Source organism: Myotis myotis, unplaced genomic scaffold (genome assembly GCF_014108235.1).
Source record: "Myotis myotis isolate mMyoMyo1 unplaced genomic scaffold, mMyoMyo1.p scaffold_m19_p_10, whole genome shotgun sequence".
NCBI lineage: Eukaryota > Metazoa > Chordata > Mammalia > Chiroptera > Vespertilionidae > Myotis > Myotis myotis.
This window is the reverse complement of record NW_023416314.1, coordinates 27,360,818-27,382,569: the sequence shown is the minus strand read 5'-3', so window position 1 is coordinate 27,382,569 and position 21,752 is coordinate 27,360,818. Positions and strand designations below refer to the sequence as shown.

The window sequence follows — 21,752 nt, the reverse complement described above, 5'->3', positions numbered from 1 at the left end:
CTAGGGAAGCTCAAAGGTGTGGTAATAGATTCTGAGGACTTGGTGGATCCTCACAGACCATATTCCTACTACAAGATTAAATCCCAAATAAGCATGCCTTCCAAAGGCTCCTTCAGACCTGGAATTAGCCTGCCCCCAAACTCCCATCTCATGTATTTTGAAGCCTCATCACCTGGGCTGAGCTGAATCTCCCAAGATGCAGGCCTGATACCTGAGATGCGTTATGGGGAACTCCAGCATTAAACACTCAGACTGTGCTTTACAAAACTGGGATAACAGGATGGCAGCAGCGGGTGTTTGGTTTGTTGCTGTTAATGGACAATTCACTGGGCAACGATATTAATTACAATAGCAAGTTGGGCATAGCAAGTAGCAGAGAATCCAACTAAAATAGCTTTCAACAATAAAAGGAAAGTTAGCTCACAGAGTTGAAAAGCCTAGTTACATGGCGAAACTTGACTGAGTAGCTCAAGGGTACCTAGAAGGATTCAACTTTTTCAGTCTTTCTACTCCACCTTCCACAGTCTTGGCCTCTGTGACGAAACTATTAGCTATGCACCCAAGTTTTTAGCTCATTCTGTTGACACGAGTGGACTATATGCATTCGCTAGCATTCCTTACAGACAGGTTGTGGCCATATGACCAGCTTCTAGCCAAGAAGATGGCAAAACTGATGTGTCTACTTCCATGTGTAGCCCATGCAGGATTCCCATGCTTTCTCCTTCCACTTGCGGACAGAGAAAAACATCAGTCTTAGGAGCCATGTGTACAAGATAGAAAGCCTGGGTTGGCATCAGTTGAAAGAGAGCCACCTGCCCATGAAGAGCACCCGGGAAAAGAAGTTATAGTATTTGAGCTATTGCATTACTTTATTGACTTATTTTAAAAAACAGATACCAGAAGCAGAATGATGCCCCAAGAACAATCTAAACTTTATAAAGAAGGTTTAGTTATTTAGTTATAGATAAAACACGCTGAAAAGCTGGTGATCCATATTGTACAATAGAAAAATATTTGATAAAACAAATGCTTCAGTAATTTGAAAGGTAATTATGAGGCTACAGCACAGGGGAAGTGGTTGAAAAGATCCAGAATCTTAGCTATATATTGCAACTATACTAACAACTTATTGCAAGAAGGAGATCAGCTCAGGTAATCATTTTCAATCACAAATAAAAGTAACATATAGATTCCAGGATTCAGGGCCTCAAAGCATTGAAAAAGTTGACTTATTCTGGACCTCAAACAGTAAAAGGTAAGAGTGAAAAAAGCTTTAGACCACAGCAACCTAATAACATGTGGCATTCCCACAGATGCCTTCCGATGGTTCCTAGGTAGCCATTGTTGAGAATGAGAGGTATGTGATGAGAAAGCAAACATAAAATGAACCAGGTTTCAAACTTATTCTCAGAAAACAATGGTGTATTAACCGTCAGGTGAAATTGCCTGGAAGCAAATAATTCTACTAATTTTCGAGGAAAATGAATTGCTAACAAAGCCGGAACCAATACTAAAAATGCCTTGACCATTCACGTCTCAAACACATATGAGTCCCAAAATTTCAAGAATAGAAAAGAAGTATGACATTTCAGTGACCCTTGAGGAAGGACTGCTCGCCAAACTAATTTCAGCTATCGCCATGAAAGGTAATGGAGGGTAATTAATAGGAAGTACCTCCTGGGAGAGGAGTTAGGACCTGCAGAGAGAAAAAAAAAGATGAAAAAGTTTTTTACAGAAAGTAGAATAAAATCTAATCAAGGAATCTCCTGCATTTGTCAGGGGCAAGGGACCTCACAATGCCTGCCTGACAACATGGTCATCATTGTTATGGACCACAGGCTGTAGCAGAATCCCACTCTTCTTCTTGTTGTTTTTTAAAAACAATTTTTTTAGAGAGAGAGGAAAGCAGAGGGAGAAAGAGAAACATTGATGTGTTTCCTCCATGCACCCTACCGGGGATTGAGCCCACAACCCAGGCATATGCCCTGACTGGGAATCAAACCCAAAACGTTCATTGCATGGGAGGACACCCAACCAACTAAGCCACACCAGCCACGGCAGAATCCCACTCTTTTCTTTGTTTAAATGGAAGTTTTAATTACAGTGATCTCATTCTTGTCTCAATACTTTTCATTGGTGGGCAGGGGAGAGCAAATAATTTTCTCTCCTTTGTCATGGAGTAAATGTCTTATATTATGTGGAAGAGTAAAAGTGGTATTTGGTGCCCATAAAGGTACCATATCACAGAAACTTGCCAACCATTCTCCAAAAACTACTTCCATTTTTTTTCCTGGGATTATAGTTTTACTCTTATTTGCCACTGGCCTTTTGGTCAGATATGGCCATGTGACTGATGTCTAGTGAGGGCAATGTCACAGACGTGAGCAACCACTTTCAGACTTGACTCATAAAAATTACCTACATGTGATCCTTCATGCTTTTTCTCTTTCCGTGGCCTGATGGAAAAGAGATCTTGCAAGCTGTGTGCTGAGAATGCAGTAGCTGCAAGATGTAGAGTTTGGACGCTTCTGTTTCTAAAGGGGGTGGAGTAAAGGAAAAAGAATTATCCACCTTCTTGAAACAACCAATAAAATGGACAACATTTTTTTGTTGTTGTTAATCTTCACCCGATATTTTTAGAGAGAGTGGAGGGGAGGAAGAGAGAGGGAAAGAGAGAAAGAGAGAGAGAGAAAGAGAGTGAGAGAGAGAGAGAGAGACATCAATGTGAGAGAGACACATCGATTGGTTGCCTCCCACACTCACCTGACCTGGGTGGGGATGGTACATGCATGCCCTTTACCAGGAATGGAACCTGTGGCCCTTCCATGCATGGGCTGCCACTCTAACCATTGAACACACGGGCCAGGGCACGTAATTTTAAACAATGATTTTCAGGGCCATAGCCATCAGGTAATGAAGAACAATGATCACCGAGAGACAGTAAACAAGGTACGCCCCTTGCAACTGCCTTGAGAGAGTTTGTAGGACATGGCTGAGGGAGAGAGAACTCAGGCACAGCCCAGTGTACTGTCTGAATTAAGAAGTCATAGATGGGAGTCCGGAGCACCAGGACAGCTAGAGTTCACTAATATTTTCCATCCACAGTTGGGGAGCCACCTTTTTGGGGGGCCAAGTTATGTTACATGTGGATTTTCCACTGTAGGGCAATTCAACACCCCAACCCCTGCATCAGTCAAGGGTCAACTTCACTATAAAGGAAAGAGCTGCCCAGGAAGAGAAATCAGAAGACATGTTGAGATTACACCTTAAGTGTTTTTGCAAAGTACTGATTAGCAAATGTGCATGAAGAAACTATTCAACTTGTCTCAAGTATGGGTCAAAATTAGAAGAGACTAAATGCTTCTCTACTCTTGCCTAATAAATAATGAAAGCAAGTCCTGAAAAGATGAAAATGTTTATAACTAACATAACAGCATTCAAGAACAAAGCTCAGGGATGTTTTCAGGAATATAAAAACCAGGTGGCAAATGCTACTATGCCACCTAGCCTTTTTTCAAGACAATGAATAAAGTGGCTTCTTAAGCATAGGTGTGCTATAGCCAACAATGACAAAGAGTAAGAAAATGTCTGAATGGATGCAGGTTTCCTAGTCACTTCCAAGACTCGGCAATGAAGTCCCATTAAATCTGGGAGAGCAAACACAGGAATAAGTGGATCATTTGCAGAACTGCGGATTTATGTGCCCTGGCATGCTTGTGGGTTTATCATCACCTCGGTGCTATGTGGTGGCTGAAAATTATAGCATCATGTTGAACTCAAACTAGACTGGTATGAGAACAGTCAGTTCAGGTTATAAGCAAATCTATTGGGTAGGTCATTTGTTTGTACCCACCATCTTGTACAAATTCATTGGCAGTGTGTACTGTTATAAATATAAAATAAAGGGATTTTTATTAAATGGTTCTTTAAATTTTTCAGTATTGTATTTTATAATGAGTGATTAATGTACTGACCCACTAAAATAGTATTTTAGTAGTTACAAGAATATTTCTAATAAAAATTAAATTAAAATGATAGTGACAGTGAAAAATGTCCAAAGAATAGGTCATGGCAATTCAAAAGAACAAAATCAGTACACAAAAATTAAAACATAAACCAAGCAAATGCCTATTTGTATGATTAAACTCAACACTGGAATTTAAATTTCAAAAAAATGACATCACCTATCACATTTAATTAATATTTTAATTTTTAATTAAATAAGTCCTAGATTTATATATCTAATCTATGAATGTGTTTTGATTTTTAGTTTTGAAGAGCTAGGGAGTTCATAACGAGTCTTATTTTTATACATATTTTGGTAACATTGTAATTAAAATAAGTTAAACCAACACTAGGAATCCATGACAATTTTTTCATTTTATGGGAGGTCTATATTATACTCAAGTTTGAGAAATAATTTTATATAGAACATTTTCTTATATGTGTAATTAGAGGGCTACTTCTACATTTCTGATATTCTCAAGTTGATGGGAAAAGTACCAGGAGAAATGGGAGAAGTAGGTAGAGGAGGATTGTAGGATGAAAATGGACCACCCAGAAATTCCTTACACCTTAGACAATTAATAAAAAACCTTCATGAAAGGGAGTCCTTCAGGATTGGCATTGTTCCTTTCATTGATACCCTAGACTTAAAGTGCCTTAAGGAAGTTTTCATATCTTATTCACCACTTTCTTGCACTCCATCTTATTTAACAATATGCATTTAAGTAAATAAAAGTCAAAATTGGTCAAAACTAAGGAAGTGGAAAGTTAGTCCATAAGCCACACATATTTCAATTGAATAAAATTTATTGACTATGTATTGAGAACAGTTACTACGCTAGATGCTGTGGATGTACAAATGAAAATATAATATTTACCCATGAATAATCACTGAGAAATATAGAAATAAATTATATAACAGTATGGCAAATATACTAGTATATGGTAAATATATATACATATAGTCCAGGAATTATTCCGAGGATGGAATAATTAATTTCAGAATGGTAGTGGTTAGAGGGAGAAGGGTCAAGGAAACTTTTAAAGAGGAGATGGTTGGAATCTGTTTTAATTACTAAAAGTACTTTTCTAAGTAGTATAGCCTGTGGAGATCACTCTAGGCCAAGCGATAGTAGATTCTCTAGGTAAACAATGGCCAGAATTTTAAAAAATCTAACTGAATGAAGCAGTGAATTTTATGACAAAATAAACTATCTAGAAAAGTAATATGTTACATTCACTCAAATTGAATAATGTATTGGACTTTACCTATTTAAATACACTATACTAATTTAACTAAACTCATCTTCCTAAAACCAAAAAAGAAAATTTTATATTATAAGATATTCTCATATGGAAGGTGGACATTAAGATTTAACACTTCAGCCCTAACCGGTTTGGCTCAGTGGATGGAGAGTCAGATTGCAGACTGACGTGTCCCAGTTTCAATTCTAGTCAAGGGCATGTACCTTGGTTGGGGGCACATCCCTAGTAGGGGGTGGGCAGGAGGCAGCTAATCGATGTTTCTCTCTCATTGATGTTTCTAACTCTCTATCCCTCTCCCTTCCTCTATGTAAAAGATCAATAAAATATATTTTTTAAAAAAGATTTTACACTTCACCTGGTGTACAAGTCAGAGAAACAGAATAGAATTAGTAGATAGATAGATAGATAGATAGATAGATAGATAGATAGATAGATAGAGATTGCAGGAATTGGCTCGTGTGATTATGGAGACTGAGAAGTCTCACAATCTACTATCTGCAAGCTGGAGACCCAGAAACCAGCGATTCAGTCTGAGGCTGAAGGCTTGAGAACTAGGGGAGCTGATGGTGCAAATCCCAGTCCAAGGACTAGAGAAGATGAGAGACGTGTAAGCTCAAACAGTGAGAGGGAAAAAAAAGGGGGAGAGGCAAATTCCTCCTTCCTTTGCCTTTTGTTCTACTCAGTCCCTCAATGTACTGGGTGATAGCCACCCACATTGGGAAAGTCAATCTTCTTTGCTGAGTCCACTGATTCAAATTTCATCTTACGTGGAAACACCCTCACAGAAACACCCAGAAATCATGTATAATCTGGACAATCTGTAGACAGTGAAGTTAACATATACATATACCACATCTGGTTACCTCTGTGATGGGTACTTTGATCATATTTATTCTTTTTTGTTGTTGTTAATCCTTACCCAAGGAAATTTTTCCATTGATTTTTAGAGAGAGTGGAAGGGAGGGGGAGAGACACAGAGAGAGAAATATCTATGTGAGAGATACACATCGATTGGTTGCCTCCCACAGGAGCTCCAACCAGGACCAGTGATCTAGCCTGCAACCTATGCTCTCTTGGTATGCTCCCTTGACCAGAATCAAATGCGGGACCCTTCAGTCTGCAGGCCAATGCTCTATCCACCAAGCCAAACTGGCTAAGGCCATATTTATTTTTATATCTGTGTTAAGAGAAGGGTGTTTGAACTGTACTTTTCTGTTACCAGAAAAGTTAGTGTAATAAAATAGGCTCACCACAAATAATGCAAAGATATGTATCTTAAAACATACTATTAGTGAATAGAGTTAAACTAATATCCCAATAATTGGTTCCTTGGCTTTGAGCTCATGAAATTACTCAGCAAAGCTTTAGTGTCTGGATTGAAACTGAGATGAATGCAGTTTAGTAGACATCTGCTAAAGAAAAATAGGGCCTTAATAGAAAGTAATAACCAGAAAGTACAAATCATGTAATGGTCCTTTAGCTCCAATAACCGGAACTATGAAACTGAAACCTTGCAACATTTTGCCAAATGTAAGGACTTTTGAGTGATAATCAAAAGGGATCTTGGCTGACAAATTGGGCATTGCTCATCCAGCTTCTTTGATGAGTGAACATGGGTTCCTTGCCCTCTCACTGGGGCTGTCTTCCCAGCATTCCGTGGTCTGTGTACCACCAAACACTTATGGCTTCCCTACAGGGGGACACACTCTTTTTTTCTTAGTTCCTGTTCTCATCTACTACCCACTCCTCCCTCTACCAACTGTCACAGCTCCACCTGCACCATCTGCCCTGAGGCCCTTCAGAACTAATTCCACGGTGTCTTTATTCCTGTTCTTATCTGTCATTTCCCTAGACTCAGAACTCCCAGATCAATCTCTGAAACGCTCATCCTTATGACCCCTAATGTGACCACACTTTTGAAATCCTTCCACTATGCCCTCAGGAACTCATGCATTCTGTTACCAGCAAAATCCTCCTTTTCCATACCATTGTCTCTGAACAGTCTCTATCCCTTCTGGAAACCAACTTTTGCTAAGGATCCTGCTTCCCCCATGGCTGTCTAACATGTCCCATGTAATCATTAATATGTGGTTAGCAGTTGAGACAAAAGATCACAGGGGGACTTCCAGAATGGTTTCTTTAAACCTCCAAGCAAATGAGCTTCGGTGGCCATGCAATTATAGGAGAAACTAGCTTCCTTGTGTATTATTTTATGCTCCAACTGGAACAGACTACAGAGAATCTTTGAGTTCTAATCTCATGCCTCTTCCCAGTAGAACTGTGATTAAGAAAAAAAAGGGGGCAGGGAGTCTTTGGTATTGCCCAAAGAGCCAAGGTTTGTACTCACTTCCAGAGGTTTGAATGCTGGCCCTTCAGTCTCCTACTTGTGTGACTCTATGTAAGATTCATAACCATTTGAAGTGTGAATTTGTCTTATTTTTAGAACGTAAAAGGTAATATCTTTGAGATTGAAAATTCAGAGGTAATTTAAATAAAATATGTATACTAAAAAACGGCATGTGTTCTTCTCTTTTGGACTTAAATATACGTCTGTGAAGCCTTTGTTTAGGAAAAGGGTGTTTGAACTGTACTTTAGATACCATATCTCTACAGCTCTTACAAAAATAAATAATATAACAGGAAACCATCCTACTTTTCAGATTGTTCCTTTAACTCTACATTGAAATAAAATACCACTCCCACTTTGTATATTCCTTTTCATTATCTAAGCCCTTCCATATATATTGCATTATTTTCACAATTTTGCAAATATAAGTTCATGTTTATATATAAAAAGACTGAATTTCAAAGAAATCCTTTTAATTTCTACTGCTCCTCAATGAAAATAATCTACTTAGATAAACTGTGGATCAATGATGGTGAAAGGGGTTTTAGGGATAAAATAGGCAGGTTTGGGGAGTTTTAGGAATGAGGAGAGTCCATAGGAGAGGAATGCATAGATGGAGACTTGAAGACTCCAGGGTACTTATCTTATACAGAGGATAGAGAAATGCCACAGAAAGAGGAGGTCCAGGCAGATGGAAACATTTCTGACCTGAGAAATTAAAACAGCCATAAACCAAGGATGGACAGGAGTATCTCTGGCTTGAGCCGCTGGGAGATCAAAGGCAACTCCAACCAGCAAGATAAGGGGGAAAGAGGAGTGTAACACATGGGCTTTGAGCTTTGAAACTAATACCATTAGCAGAATGACCAATGAGGGAAACATGGGGGTCCCAAATTAAGGAAAGGGACCAGTAAGAAAGGGTCAGGTTCAGACAAAGAACTGAACTAAGGGACACAAGACACATTTTATAGATTGATTTTCCCATTAGAGAGAGAGAGAGAAGGCTTTTTTCATGGGGGGTAGGGGGGGAGTCTTCCCAGGAGACACTCCTGCCCCGATGGAGTTTGTATCTTCTTCCAATAAACTTCTACATTCTTTATTAAAGAAGCCTTTTTGCCCATGAGTTAATTCTTCAAACTTCATGAGGACACATGGGAAGAAAAGTCTGCACCCCAAAACCCATGTTTCAGTGGTATCTCTAAATATAAGAAATTCTTAAACTCAAGAGATGATTCATAAAATTAAAAAGATTTAATATAATAAAATGTAGTTTAAGTGTTAGAAATTAATAAAGCAAAGGATTTCCACTTTCAACTGTAATAAGCTGGATATTACCCATACACCCACTGGGCATAAATAATTAAGCCTAGAAAAAGTCAGATAAATTTTACAAATCCTAATTATTTTTAAAGGCATCATCAAGGTGCCATGGAAAACAAAAATTAGATTAAAATTTCAGAGAAGGAAGTACCCTGAGTAAGTGAGCTCTTGACCTCAAATCATTTTCCCCTCTAAGGGCATTTGCCCATTCTAACTTCAGGCTGAGGACTGGGGTTAGCCCAGGCCTAGGATCTCTGCTGGGGAAAGAGAAATCAGAAAGCCTTTAGCAATCATGCAGGACTGGTATAAAAATGAACTGGAAACTTGAGGGACCTCAAAGACTACATACAGATTAGTTCCCAATTTCCAATATGTGGGAGGGGGTTTTCCACATCACCAATAATTCTCTGATACCAGCTGGGCAGACTGACAAGTCAATTCAATCCTTACAATGCTACCCTAAGATAGCATCAGACTCCACAAGAGCTCAATCACACAGGGCTGCCTCCATCCACTCAGAAGTCACAAGCCCAGGTTATCAGCTGTGCTCTTGACAAGCAGCTATATAGATTGGAGGTCCCAATGATCCCCAATTTGGGCTTGATTACTTTATGAGACTAGTTCATCAAATTCAGAGGAAAACATTTCACATGCTAGATCACCAATCCTATCTAATAATAGAGAAACATGGTAATTAGCCGTACCTCCACTACCCTTCCCATTGGCTAATCAGGGCGATATGCAAATTAACTGCCAACCAAGATGGCGGCCGGCAGCCAGGCAGCTTGAAGCGAGCAGGAGGCTTGCTTGCTTCAGTGTCGGAGGACTTCAATGTTCCCCGCCTGCCCTGCCGGCCTCTGAGCTTGCAGTTTAAGAAACATTGTTACAAATATAGAAGCTAAACAAAACCCCAGAAACCTGCTTTCAGCCAGCCGGGCTTCAGCCAGCCGGGCTTCAGCCAGCAGGACCGCTACATTGTTTCAATTATAGAACAAATGCAGATCCCTGCTTTCAGCCAGCCAGGATCTCAGAGCTGGAGTGAGCAGGACCGCAACAGTGTTAACAATTATAGAACCCAAACAAACCAGATACCTGCTTTCAGCAGCCAAGGCCTCAGAGCTGGAGCCAAGCCTCAGAGCTAAAGCTGGCCCAGAATAAAAAAAAAAAAGAAAAAAGGACAGGTTGGGAGATTTAGTCACCCACCACCCTGAAAACAGCCCTCAGCCCCTCATCCAGGCTGGCCAGGCACCCCAGTGAGGACCCCCACCCTGAAGGGTGTGTGACGAGCTGCAAACAGCCCTCAGCCCCTCACCCAGACTGGCCAGGCACCCCAGTGGGGACCCCCACCCTAAAGGGTGTGTGATGAGCTGCAAACAGCCATCATCCCCTCATCCAGGCTGGCCAGGCACCCCAGTGGGGACCCCCACCCTGATCCAGGACACCCTTCAGGGCAAACCAGTCGGCCCCCACCCGTGCACCAGGCCTCTATCCTATATAGTAAAAGGGTAATATGCCTCCCAGCACCGGGATCAGCGGAGCTGCGAGGCCTCCCAGCACTGGGATCAGCATGACAGGGGCCAGCGCCCAAACCCCCTGATCGCCCTGCAGCTCTGTGTGTGACAGGGGGCGGGGCCACAACCTCCCTATCCGCCCTGCTCTGTTCGTATCAGGGGAAGGCACCCCAACCCCCTGATCAGCCCTGCTCTGTGCCTGATAGGGGGGAGCTCCCCAACCCCTGATCGCCCTGCGGCTCTGTGTGTGACAAGGTGTGGCGCCCCAACCCCCTGATCAGCCCTGCTCTGTGTGTGACAGGGTGCGGCGCCCCAACCCCCCCACCCCCCACGGGCCCTGCTCTGTGTGTGACGGGGTAGAGCCATAACCTCCCCATTGGCCCTGCCCTGAGTGTGAGAGTGGCGGCGCCCCAACCCCCTGATTGGCCCTGCTCTGTGGGTGATAGAGGGCGGTGCCCCAACCCCCTGATCCGCCCTGCTCTGTGTGTGACAGGGGATGGTGCCCCAACTCCCCTATCGGCCCTACTCTGTGAGTGACAGGGTATGGAGCCCCAACCCCCCAATGGGCCCTGCTCTGTGCATGACAGGGGGTGGCGCCGCAACCTCCCCATCGACCCTGCCTTGAGTGTGACAGGGTCGGTGCCCCAACCCCCCAATCGGCCCTACCCTGAGTGTGACTGAGGGTGGCATCTCAACCTCCCAATCTGCCCTGCTCTGTGCATGACAGGGGGCGGTGCCCCAACTCCCCAATCGGCCCTGCTCTGAGCCCGACCAGGGGCTGCACCTAGGAATTGGGCCTGCCCTCTGCCACCCGGGAGCAGGCCTAAGCCAGCAGGTCATTATCTCCCGAGGGGTCCCAGACTGCGAGAGGGCACAGGCCATGCTGAGGGACCCCCTTTCCCCCCTAAGTGCACAAATTTTTGTGTACTGGGCCTCTAGTTTATTATAAAAGTATATAACTCAGAAACAGCTAAATGGAAGGGATGCACAGGGCGAGGTATGAGGAAAGGGTCGGGAGCATCCATGTCCCCTCCAAGCATACCACTCTCCCAGTACCTTCACATGTTCACCAACCTAGAAGCCCTCAACCCCAACCTTTCAGGTTTTCATAGAGGCTTCACTACTTTAGACACGATTGACTAAATCACTGGCCATTGCTGATTGAACTCAATCTGCAGTCTCTATCCTCTCCCGTCTCTGTGTGATCAAGAGTGGAACTGATGCCCTAACCAGTTTGGCTCAATGGATAGAGTGTTGGCCTGCAGACTGAAAAGTCCCAGGTTCGATTCTGGTCAAGGGCATGTACCTTGGTTGCGGGCACATCCCCAGTAGGGGGTGTGCAGGAGGCAGCTGGTCGATGTTTCTCTCTCATCGATATTTCTAACTCTCTATCCCTCTCCCTTCCTCTCTGTAAAAATCAATGAAATATATTAAAAACAAAAAGAGTGGAACTGATCCAACCCTCAAAGCACACAGTTGGCTTCTCTGGCAACCAGCCACACCCCCACACCCCCACACCCCGCCCCCATGCTTAGGTGCTTTCCAAGCCACCCTATTAACACAACAAAAGACACCTTAATTGTTCTCAGCACTTAACAAATTCCAAGGGTTTGGGGAGCTCTGTGCCAGAAAAGGGGAGCAAGACCAAATATATTCTTTCTTATTATAAATCACAATGTCATAAAGGCCCTCATAAAATAGTTCCTAAATTTGGGGACAGAAGAGAGGCTGGGAGTGATGCAAAAGACTCTATAAGAAAAAGTAGAAAGTTCCTTGGTCTCAGGGTGATTAGAATATAAAGAAAGACCAGTGATAGGAGGTTGGTCTCAAATACACAACCAACCTCTCCCTCAAGACATTGGCCAGATCTTGCAATTGTATGAAGTAGGTGGCAGAAGAGCTGTGTGAAAACCTCTGAAGGACATAGTTGTATCTCCCATGGGTTTTCAGTACGAAAGAGACAAAAATGTGCCAATCTCTCAATCCAAATCCCAAGCTTAGGATTGTTACGTGCTTCTAGTGATATGCCTTCTTTATTGTCATGTGATGACCCTCCTGATCCATGGTGATATTACACATTCTAAAGTTGACCTTGCATTACTGTAGTAACAGCAGCTCTTTTGACTAGTTTTAGGTTAAATAAATATGTACACATCTCTCTCTCCCATAGCAGTTTCTCTCATATTTTTGATAGTGTGGGAGGGTACCTTCATTTGTTAAATGACCAAAAAAGGTTTCAAATTACATGCATGGATATGTGTGATGGCCATGTTGTGAAAAGCATAAAGTAGGGTGCAATTTATATGTCCCTTCAACATGTACTCTCAACATCAATTTTGCAAAGATACATATGACCAATGAGATTCTTATAATCAAAACAATCTCTTCATTACATTCATGATGATGCTAAACAATTCTCAGGACACTATATTCCAACTCTTCCTCTTTATTTCCCAATCAGAATGCAAATGATTGAGAGATGATATTTAGTCATTTAATCAATCCATTACGATTTATTTTTTAAACATAAACCATTCCTTGAAAAATTTACTTATTACGCTAACAATATTTTAAATTGGTAATTTTCTCAGTATTGATTGAGGGCAGACCCATAGCTGAAACAAAACAATATATGCCAATACCCACACCCCCCAAATTCCAAAGGAATAGCAGACAATTTGTGTAGATTTTTTTTTTTTTTTCAAAAAATGTGACTAAAAAGCCACCTCCTGAGTTGAGATTGAAGGATGAGAAATTTTTTGAAGGAAAGTAGTTGAGAATGTTGTAATATATTTTCCTCACCACTTGCTCCCAAATAAAGTAAAGGGTGTACTTCTCTTTCCATCAGGCCTATTGAGAAAGGCTTCAAGACGACCACTTGGACAACTTGATATACATCCCCTGGAGTGTGGAAACTAATGCCTGAGAAATCTACGATGAATGGCTGTGGCTATTGTCCTAGTTCCAGAATGAAAAGTCATATCTACACTGGGAAGCAGCTTAGTTTCCATTGATGACAGGAGGAAGATGCAAATGTGTCAAAGATCCAACAAGGATTGTATAGTAGGAAGCCAGCCAATTGTTTAAAAATAGACTTTGTCAACCTGGCTGGTGTGGCTCAGTTGGTTGGGTGTTGTACCATGCACCTAAAGGTCACCAGTTTGATTCCAGGTCAGGGCCCATGCCTGGGTTTGGGCTCCACCCCCTATGGGTGGCATTCAGGAGGTAGCTGATCATGTTTCTTTCTCTCTCTCTCTCTCTCTCTCTCTCTCTCTCTCTCTCTCTCTCCCCTCTCTCTCTAAAAAAAATCAATAAAAAGGTTTTAAATAGTCTTTGTCTAAGAGTCAGCCTCATTATAAATGTGTTTATCAGATTCATAAAGAAAGGGGTGGGGTTGTGCGTGAACAGCCAAGAGGAAGACCTTGCTGACATCAAGGGTGTAGAAATCAGGTGATCCTAACTGGGAAGTCCCCATGAACTGACAAATGTGCCTCATAAGGGAAAAAATAAAAATCATTTAACTTCCACCATGTCCCAAATCACTAGCTCCAGATCACAACCACACAATTGAAGACTGGCATTTCCTGAATCTAACCTTTGTTCTCTTCCTGCCCTGTTCCCAGAGAATTCAAGAATTAGAGTTCATGAGAAGAAGTCCATCATGCTTCCTACCCCATTAACTGGCTTCCCAACGTGATGTCAGTGGATGTTGGAGAAGAAACCTTCAGTTTCCAGTGGATTTCATAGTTTGTTTGTTTTTCAGAGTAGACATCTCAATTACTAGACTGAATGTGTTCTCAGAACTAAATAATGTTTTATTATCTGGGAGTGACTCGAATAGTCTTTTAACACATGAGCTAGTTTTCAGATGGAGCAGGGAGAAACTGCATCGTAGCAGTTGTAAGAACTGATATCGGTAGGGGGAGACAGTTGTTTCTGTGGGTATCCTGTCACAGACAGCTAGATGCTGATCAATTCCAGGGAACACAGATAAAATGATTTCCCAGCTTCTGTAGCATTTGGGTTGGTGTAATGTGACTGGGATCTGCCCAATAAACTGTCAGTGGAGATGTGCTACTACGTAGACCTGGCTATACTAGTAAACCACCCCATGATTCCCTAATTTTCTCCTGACATCATGCCTAGAAGTGAGGGCCTCTGAGATTATGTATGATGGGAATCTTGCTACATGGTAGGAAATCAAGATCCCTGAGTCACTGCTTGGAAGCCAGCACCATCCCCAAACTCAGCAAATCACCTGACCATATGCAAACTGTAACAGGAGCAAAAATAAACTTTTATTTTTTTTAATCCACTGTGATTTGAGTTTGTTTTCCTCAACACAGCCCTAACTCTCTTTCCATAAAATTCTGACAATATTAGCAATTATATGCATAGTTCCCACAACTGATTCTGATTAATCAGTGGGTGTTAACATTAAGTAGAGAATAATTTCCTTGGAGAATCAAGTATGCAGGCATCTCTCCTTAAAGCCAGATGAGAAACACAAAAGCACCCAAATCTGTTCTTTAGTGAACAATGTCATAACACTGTTATGTGGAGGGAAGGGAAGGGTATGTCTATCTGAGGTCCACAAGAATGGGTAAGATGAGCTGAGAATTTAAACCCTGCCCAATCCTAAAAAAAGGCCAATTCTTGGTTTCTCAGTGGGAAGAAAAGGTATATAACTTCTAATTAGAGTAATGAGAGATTTTGGTGATGCACAAATTTGAGCTTGGCCTGGAGAGGTTGGTAGGATCTGATTAGACAGAGGACAGAGAGGCTATTCCAGGAGGGAAGTGCAGCCCAAACAAAGGGTGCAGGTACAGGAATGAGTGTGTTACAAGCATAGGAAATGGACCAGTCACTAACCATGATAGATCCCAACATTTGGACCATGGATATTAAGACTAAAAAGATCAAAAGGGGTTTAGGGAAGAATTTTGAATAAAGGATTGATAAGATAGCATAATTTGACTATTAGATGATTCCCAGGGATAATATATTGTGACTAGGGGCCCAGTGCACAAATTTGTGCACCTTGAAAGGAACTGTAGATCTCAAGGCTGTGGTGAGCACAAGGGCAGGTCTCGGCCCATCCTCCGAGCCCCCACTCACCTGCTCCACCATCCCACCAAGGCTGACACCCACCATGTTCTGCATGTGCCCCCTGGTGGTCAGCTCATGTTATAGCAACTGGTTGTTCAGTTGTTCCACCATTTGGTCTATTTGCATATTAGGGTTTTATATATGGATATTACCATGTGCCAGTTTCTGTACTAGGAGCTTTATATTTCATTTACTTCTTATAATCCAGTGATGTATGTATTTTTACAGTCTCATTTTATAAATATGAAAATTGATGCAGAGGGTAAGAAGGTAATTTGATCTCAGTTAAAAAGCATAGTGAGTTTAACATCCAGAATTCAGGCTCAGGTAGTTTGACTCCAGTAAATGCTCTTAACCACTATACTGTATTTTGAGAATAAGGTGAGGGTTGGAGGCAGTGAGGAGTAGTGGAAAGAGCTTTAACTTTGAAATCATAATAATCTTGGCTTGAATTCTTTCTCTATCGTACAAAGTCTTGGCCACACAAAACTTTCTGAGTCTGAAAATACATACATATATATATATATATATATATATATATATATATATTATTAATTTATTTCAGCGAGGAAGGGAGAGTGAGAGAGAGATAGAAACATCAATGAAGATAGAGGATCATTCATTGATCAGCTGCCTCCTGCACACCCTCCCCCCACTGGGGATCAAGTCCGCAACCCGGGCATGTGCCCTGACTGGGAATCGAACCATGACCTCCTGTTCATAGAGCAACACGCAACCACTAAGTCAGGCTGGCTGGGCTAAAAATACATATATTTTTAATAAAGATAATACCACCTACCTTTATTTATTTATTTATTTATTTATTTATTTATTTATTTATTTTTAATTTAAGAAATCTCTGGTATAAAGGGTAACTTGTAAGGCACATAGAGCACAGTAGGTGGCTCAGTACATAGTAGACTTTATAATAGTGCAGTATTATATGTGGCACTGCCTGATGACATTTGCAGATATGTGACTGGAGCTGGGGATAAAGGTGAGTGTTGAAGCAACAGCTACCTATACAGTGGTTCTCAACCTTCCTAATACCGTGATCCTTTAATACAGTTCCTCATGTTGTGGTGATCCCCAACCATAAAATTATTTTCGTTGTTATTTCATAATTGTAATTTTGCTACTGTTATGAATCGTAATGTAAATATCTGATATGCAGGATGTATTTTCATTGTTACAAATTGAACATAAAGCATAGTGATTAATCACAAAAACAATATGTAATTATATATGTGTTTTCTGATGGTCTTAGGCAACCCCTGTGAAAAGGTTGTTCAACCCCCAAAGGGGTCGCGACCCACAGGTTGAGAAACGCTGCTATATAATATGCTAATTGAGTTTTCAACAGTGGATGAGAAAGAGGGAATGGGGCTCTTAGTGGCTGTTAGGCTGTGGGAGATGAAACAGATCCAGAAAAGAATGGTCAGAGAAATAGAAAGTGCGTTTGGTTAAATTTAACTAAAAAGAGTTTGTACTTCCTACAGGTAAATGGGCTGACTAATGGAATGATCTCTTACCTGGAATACCTAGCATCATGAATAAAAAGATTGCTAAAGATTAAATACTTGTCACAGACAACCCACAATATGACTTTACATCTGGATAATATTTTTAATTGTATTTTAAATAAAAGTTACCTCTTCCTTTTCTTGAAAATAATTGGTAAATTAGAAGTGTTATTCATTTTTTACTTTTTTTGGTGTTGCTGTTAATCCTCACTGGAGGGTATTTTCCATTGATTTGTAAAGAGAGTGGAAGGGAGGGTGAGAGACAGAGAAACATCAATGTGAGGGAGACCCATTGATTGGTTGCCTCCCACATGCACCAGGGCTGGGATCAAGCTGGCAACCGAGGTGTATACCCTTGACTGGAATCAAAACTGGGATCCTTCAGTTTTCAGGCCAATGCTCTATTCACTGAGCCAAACCAGCTAGGGACATTTTTACATTTTAATCATGCAAACATCTTAAATGGCTTCTTCCATTTCCATTGGACTCTTTTTTCCCCCAGAATAGCAAAAAGAAAAATAGTTCATTCCCATGAAGAATTTAAGACTACCTTGTCTTTTCAATTTCTAATTTCCATTGCTTTTTTTCCAAAGTAATTTCTCTATTATTTATTCCATAACAAAACATTTATTGAGCACTTTAAAGGCACTGTGTTAGGCTTCATAGGATTACAAAAATTAAATTAAAAACAATCACTGTCTTTAAGGTCTGTACATTTCAGGGAAAACAAAAGATATTTATATAGAGATATGCATACAAATCACCAAAAATCAAGCCTTAATATTCAGGTCATGAAAAAAAATTACTGCTTATTTCTAAGGATGCAGAGCTAAGCAGTGAAAATATATGGGATCAGAACAGGTAGAAATGAGAAGTGACAAAGAGGAAACATTGCTGGAAAACTGAGTAATTATAGTATTAAATTTGAAGATTTTATTGTTCTTGTTTGAACAAAGCTAATGTATAATTTCAATGTGTTGCATTAACAAGTATCAAATAACTTATGTCTTTCCTCTTCCTTTTGATTTCTTTTGAGCCATATTGAACACTATAGTAGCTTATGTAATTTTTAAAAAATTTTTATTGATTAAGGTATTATAAATGTGTCTTTATCCCCCCATTGTCCTCTCATCCCCCAGTCTTGTCCTCACCCTCACCCCTGTTGTCCGAGTCCATCACTTATGCTTATATGCATGCATACAAGACCTTTGGTTGATCTCTCCCCCTTATCCCCAACTTCCCCTACCTTCCCTTTGAGGTTTGAGCATCTGATCGATGCTTCTCTATCTCTAGATCTGTTTTTGTTCATCAGTTTATGTTGTTCATTATAGTCCACAAATCAGTGAGATCATATGATATTTATCTTTCTCTGACTGACTTATTTCACTTAGCATAATGCTCTCCAGCTCCATCCATGCTGCTGCAAATGGTAGGAGTTCCTTCCTTTTTACTGTGGCATAGTATTCCATTGCATAGATGTGCCAAAGTTTTTTAATCCACTCATCTGCTGATGGGCACTTAGGCTGATTCCAAATCTTAGCTATGGTGAATTGTGCTGCTATGAACATAGGGATGCATATATCCTTTCTGATTGGCGTTTCTTGTTTCTTGGGATATATTCCTAGAAGTGGGATCAAAAACATAACTTCCATTTGACCCAGTGATCCCACTTCTAGGCTTATGTAAAATTTTTAAGACAAGTTGCAACTTTCCATAATCATCCTACTGTTTGAAATATACCTATTCAGGTATAACTCTAAAGTTTATACAAGTATGAAAAGGAAATAATCTTTGATCTGCACAATCTGTCACCTACTCAAAAGGCAGGAAAAGATCCCTTTATTGCAAATCTATTGACCACATAAATGTAAGCCAATCAAGAGGAAAGAACTAATTCAGTAGTTTATTTATGGTGCTGTCAGGATTACTACCTAGTAAATAAATTAAGGTCTTATCAGATGACATTAATGTTGAATCACAACACAGAAATTATTGTTAATACAGATCCTTGACTATAGCTATAAAAGCAAATCTGCAGGGATAAACCAGTCCTCAAAGTTTTGGAGCAAAACTTCTTTCTCTTTGAAGTGTCACAGATTTTGCAAGGGTTTATCACCAAGGGATACAGCAGAGAAAAAATAGCCCACTGTACAGAATGTGCTCACCAATTTGAGTGTCAACTTACTAGCATAACCATCACTTCTTGAGACTAAAGCTTACATAAATCTGTATCTACCATGTTTTGTATTCTCAACCCTATACTTTTTCATAAGATGAGCTGCCAGAAGGAGCAATCATTTATTGAATAAGAGGTTAAGGTTTTACTTCATTAAAAAAAGAGGGACTTCCCATAAGATTTAATCATATTTTAATAATAATAATAATAATAATAAACTTATTGAAGACTAATGATGTATCAGATACTGAGCTGAACAGTTTATCACATACCTCAAGTTTGTAGGCATCATTGTATAATGAAAACAGCTCATGTCTTAGAGTCAGGTAGGCTTGTGCTCAAAACTGACTCTTTACTCTTAACTATGTGGGTACCTTAAATAAGTTGCAGATCCGCTCTGAGTCTCATTCTTTTATTTTTAAGAACAGTATACTAATATGTTACACATTAAATATGTAAAGCCTCTTCTATAACAATTGACACAGTAGTGCTCAATAAATTCACAAGCCTAACAGTAGGCACAGAAAATTTACCCATGCTTTAAATAACATTGCCCTGATATTTCTTACTACATGGCCTTAGTTTCACTGATAAGTAAAACTAGGTATAACACGAACTGAAAAATGACTTCTGGTGTACAAAAATCCATACTTGGGTACACATTAATGTTGAATCATAAGACAGAAATTATTGTTAATACAGATCCTTGACTATAGCTATAAAAGCAAATCAGGTGACCTGCTGCTTGTCTTTGGAATCTCATAGCAGCTTTATATGCATGAATTAATTTATTCTCCTGACCCTCTCCATTTTCATCACCCTCCGTCATCTGTAGTTTGAAGATCACTATTAACATCATCTTCCATAGTTTTTCTGATGTTCCAGACACTCATAAGACATACCATAACCTTTCTTGCTGGGAATGATCAAAGCTTTGAAGTCATTGAAGTTTTCATGGCAGTTTTTTGAAAACCATCCTATGATGAGCAGCTAAGAGGTTGTGACCTTCTTATTGGGGCTTACGTGAAATTAGTGCTAACGTTTTATGGGCATCTCTGAATGCTTTGCTTTTGATCTGGATTCCATCCCAATATGTTTAAAATCTCTCAATGTTTAAACAGTGTTCTGTATAGAGGAAGACCTTACACATTATTCATTATGCAGTGTTAATTTTTTCTAATCACTTTTTGCGGGAATATAAAATGCAAGTTGATATATGTATGCTCAATTTACTAAATTCACCTGCTAATTGTTATAGTTTACCTGGAGATTCTTTCGATAACCATGTTTTCTATAAACAATGACAGTCCTTTTTTCCTCTGCAATACTTTGCCATTTGTTCTAACCAGCATCTCCAGCATAATGTTACCTAGAAGAGGTGATAATGGGCATCTTAATCTTCTCCCTGATCTCATGGTGCAAACTTAAAAGATTTTACCATTAATCATGAGGCACAGAGTGAGGGTTTGGTAGATGCTCTTTCACAGATTAAATTAGTTTATTTCTATTTCTAGTGTGCTAAGAGTTTATAATGTGGATGGATGTTGAGAAATATCAATGTGTTTTATTTAATTATTGAGGTGATTCTATAATTTTCTCCTTACTTTCTTTCTGTAGTGGATTATATAGATTTTTTAATATTAAAACAATCTCAAACTCACCTTGATCTCACTTGACTCAGTTTTCAGCTAAAAGAATTTGGGATTTCTGTGTTTGTGTCTATGAGAGATGATATCTTGTAATATCTTTTTCTTATAATGTCTTTATTAGGTTTCATTATCAAGGTTATACTGGCTTAGTAAAATTGTAAGTGTTCCCTCTTTTCCTATTCTTTGACAAAGTTTAGATGAGATTGGTGTTATTTTTCCCTTAAATGTTTGTAATTTTCACCACTACACTTATCTGTACCTGAAGTTTCCATTGTGGGAAGGTTTTAAGTTTCAGACACATATCTTTATTAAATATAGGCATTTTTAAAATTTTTATAATATATCTTGTACATGTTTTTAATAAATTGCTTTTAAATGTAACTTGGGCCCTAACCGGTTTGGCTCAGTGGATAGAGCATCAGTCTGCAGACTCAGGGGTCCCAGGTTTGATTCCGGCCAAGGGCATGTACCTTGGTTGCGGGCACATCCCCATTGGGGAGTGTGCAGGAGGCCGCTGATCGATGTTTCTCTCTCATCGATGTTTCTAACTCTCTATCCCTCTCCCTTCCTCTCTGTAAAAAAATCAATAAAATACATTTTTAAAAAATTATTTAAATGTAGCTTGGTCATTTTATCAAAATTTTATAATAGCAATGCCCTCAATTGCATTCTAGATAATATTTGTGCTCACATCTAATCTTCATCATGACTCTTTGTTGTAGGTATTACTATTTTCTCACCTTTATAAATGAGGAAACAAGCCCTGGCTGTTGTGGTTCAGTTGGTTGGGTGTAGTCCCGTGCACTGAAATGCACCGAAAGTTTGCCAGTTTGAGTCCCAGTCAGG

At 40.0% G+C, this 21,752-nt stretch overlaps 1 long non-coding RNA gene across 3 annotated transcripts in view; it reads right to left on the bottom strand.

Moving 5' to 3' along the window:
* Positions 1-2,422: 2,422 nt before the first annotated feature.
* LOC118664543 overlaps positions 2,423-21,752 on the bottom strand; it is a 49,875-nt gene continuing 30,545 nt past the window's right edge. For 2 of the 3 annotated variants that reach the window (XR_004970356.1, XR_004970358.1), the window contains exon 6: positions 2,423-2,534. This is a non-coding gene — a long non-coding RNA (uncharacterized LOC118664543). Of the gene's footprint in view, positions 2,535-18,835; positions 20,627-21,752 lie in introns of those variants that run through there. The other variant, XR_004970357.1, reaches the window with a different exon arrangement.